General features: G+C 35.6%; 1 non-coding gene across 1 annotated transcript; it reads right to left on the reverse strand.

The window, feature by feature from the left end:
- Positions 1-634: 634 nt before the first annotated feature.
- Positions 635-761, reverse strand: LOC130031310 (small nucleolar RNA SNORA9). The gene has a single exon (XR_008793657.1). It is a non-coding gene; the product is annotated as a small nucleolar RNA SNORA9 (small nucleolar RNA).
- Between the last annotated feature and the right edge of the window lie 1607 nt (positions 762-2368).

Raw genomic sequence — 2368 nt, forward strand, 5'->3', positions numbered from 1 at the left:
TACAGGTGTGGAGATGTCCTTCAGGCTGAGCCAAACCACAGTCTCTCCAGTGAAAAATGAGGTTCCTATCTGGCACACCCCCACTGGCACTTACTCATTTCTGGCTTTGTGTTACACATTTGTGAGTCCCCATGTGAGTGATATTTTATTTTCACTTTGATTTGCATTTCCCTTATAATCAATGATGACGAATTTCCTTTGCCTCTGGGTCAATTTCACATCTTGAGACCTTGTCATTCCTTTCCACATTTTTGAATCGGTTTTTCTGTTGGAGAGCTTTAAGAGCGCTTTATGTATCTTGGATATTAGTCCTTTATCTTGCGTATGGTCTCAAAATCCTTTCAATCAGCAGAATGTCTTTTAATTGTAGGGCACATTGCTCATAGAATGCAGAAGTTTTCTAGTTTGAAATAGTTCCGTTTCTGTTTTTATTACCTTTGCCACTTGAGTTCTTACATTTCAGACTTCACTGTGGTCATGATTTTGGAGAGTCTTGCCTATGTTTCCCCAATGGATTTTTCAAGATTCAAGTGCAATATAAAAATTTTATTTGAGTTAATTTTTGTTTACAGGGTGAAAGAGGGGTCTATTTTTCCCTTATTGCTTCTGTTTTATTCTTTTTCTTATTTTTCACGACTGTCTGAGATTTCTAACACCTTACTCTGGATGGAGCAGGTCAAGATCTCAAACCGTTTCATAATTGCAAGCACTGTGGGAAAGCACAGGGTCACTCCAGACCCAAGTATGATGAAGGTTTGCACCTAATTTCATTTTTTTAATTGTGACTATCTAGTTTTCCCGTAATCATTGGCTAAAGAGGTTTCCTTGCTCCAATTCATGCACTTCTTCATAAATAAATTGCTCATGCATCTGAGGGTTTCTCCCTGACCTCTCAATCCTATGCCATTGAGAAGAGACTTTTTTTCTTCCAGTACCAACCAATTTTGATTGCTAAAGCTTTGTGTCAGATTTTAAAGTCTGGGGACACAATGCCTCCCATTTTTCCTCAAGATTGCTTTGGCTATGTCAGGAGTTTTGTAGCTTAATGCAAATTTTAGAAAAATTTACTCCATGTCCTTGAATAAAGCCATAGAAATTTTATCGGAATTTGCTGTTTCTGTAAACTGCTTTGAGTTAAGATAGTCATTTTCAAGATGCCAATTCTTATGATCCTTAAACCAAGAATATGTTTCTATTACATTAGTTCATTTTAAATTCCTTTCAGAAGTTTTGCAGTTTTCACTAAATAGGTCTTTTACCTCCTTTGTTAAACTAAGGGGTTTCTGTTTTTACATGATTGCAATTGGGTTTATTTCTATTCTGGATTTGGGGGGGTGTTTTGTTGTTGTTTGTTTACATGTAAGAATAAATTAGAACCCTGTGCACTGGTTTTGTAGCTTGCTACTTTACTATATAAATATATTGTTTTGAGGAGTTTTTCAGAGGAGCCTTTTTGGGTTCCTACATACGAAATTCCTAACAGTGCTTTGCAGGTTTTAATAAGTAAATCTTTCACCTCCTTTCTAAAAATTGATTCCACATTACCTAATTTTTTTCATAACTATAAGCAGGATTTTTAAATTAAATCACTCTTTTATCATTGTTTACATATAAAATCACAAAAGATTTTCCTGTTTGCTTTCGTAAGCTGCAACTTTACTGTAAAGATTTATTGCTTCTAGGAGTGTTTAATTAATGATTGGATTTGCAGTCTTAGGGTTCTTGATATGTCATTTGTAAACAGTGAATTTGATTTCTTTGCCAATTTGAACACAAATTTAAATTTTTTTCTTGCTTAATTTCTGTGGCAGCAGCTATCAGAACTGTATTGAATAATAGTGCTCTCAATATATTGTTACATCCATAACAGCGTTGGGAAGTCAAGCACTAAAGATACAAATTGTGATTGAAGCCGACTTCAGGTTAACCATGTCACCATAACACTAGAAAATACTTTATCTGTGAAACAAACAAAGAAAAAACTATAATGTATTTACAGAATAAAATAAGAGATTCACACTGTGCTAACATACACCTACAGAAAACAAAGGCAATAAGAAAAATACAAAACCCAAGAAAAGTAAGACATAAATAACATTTTTCCCTTTCTGATATCTGGGCCATTCTCAGTGGTACCTGAGAGTGACTCCCAGTTATTTGCTTGGGGACTTCCTGTGGACCTTGGGGGGCCAAGCAGTGCCAGGGACCCAGCACAGAAGATCCATGGCAAAACATGCTCTCAAGCCATCTGAGTCTTTGCTCTGGACAGAGGATTATTTTTTAAGGGCAATACTGACTCTGTCACCAGTGGCAATTACTTTTAATAAAAGTTTACTCTTCCCCATAAAAAAACATAAATGGCCAAATA

This window comes from Sorex fumeus, unplaced genomic scaffold, assembly GCF_029834395.1.
Source record: "Sorex fumeus unplaced genomic scaffold, SorFum_2.1 ptg000046l, whole genome shotgun sequence".
Lineage (NCBI taxonomy): Eukaryota > Metazoa > Chordata > Mammalia > Eulipotyphla > Soricidae > Sorex > Sorex fumeus.